This window comes from Propithecus coquereli, unplaced genomic scaffold, assembly GCF_000956105.1.
Source record: "Propithecus coquereli isolate 6110/MARCELLA unplaced genomic scaffold, Pcoq_1.0 Scaffold201, whole genome shotgun sequence".
Taxonomy (NCBI): Eukaryota; Metazoa; Chordata; class Mammalia; order Primates; family Indriidae; genus Propithecus; species Propithecus coquereli.
In genome coordinates, this window is record NW_012145079.1 from 3,509,522 (window position 1) to 3,510,475 (window position 954).

Genomic DNA, 954 nt, shown 5'->3' on the forward strand with positions numbered 1-954 from the left:
AGTTAGCTGGAGTTACATTATTTGCATGTACATATTGATATTACACTAAAACAAAATTACGAGGAAATTATGAATACTAAGCTATTGTCCCTTAAACATAGAATTACAATCACAGTTGTTTCCTCTCACATTTGAGATCCTGTCCGAGAACCATTTTATAAACACAAAGGAAGACTTTTTTCATCGCTTTCTGCCTCTACACAAAGTTCACAACATGTACAGTCACCATGAAAGTACAGAGAATTCCACCATGAAATTAGCCTCGGGAGTGATCTATGCAATGAAAAATGGAATATGATGTGACATTAAGTGCATTTTTCATTAAAAAATGCATTTGAATATTGCATCATCAGTTAGTAGAGGCAGAATAGTTTTAACAGGCTGTGCCGATTCTAACTTTGCACATCTGTCTCTCTCCTGAACACCCATGCTGTGTTCCACTGATTCATGCCACCGCCAACAATAATCCTCGCAGATTTCTATCACTTGATTATCAGGTCAATGGTGCATGTAATTGCACTGAATGAAAAGTCAAAAGCTACAAAAGCCCAATTTAGCTTTGTGTGCAGCACAAAAAAAGAGAGAGAGAGAAGCAATTGCAACATAGAGTCAAGGCAGAATCTAATGTCATGACATGATGTTTTATAAAGGTTAATTGCATAAATTTGAGCCAAGAATAAAGTAAATGCTGTTCTTTGTTATTTTTTAAGTGCCACCTTTTTAAGATTTTTGTTATGATATTTTCGATACACAGTTCTTTGCTTGATTCTGAAATGAGTATTTTATTCTCGTCACATCTTGGGCAAGGTGATTTGAGCTATTGAACAGAACTGGCTATTTATTGGCTGGTAGGAAGAGAACAAATAGGGCATATATGCTCTTTGTCTATTTTTCTCTGCTATTTTCTTTCATCTTCTCACCCACTTGGGTCACTAGTTCTCAGGAGCAATGATG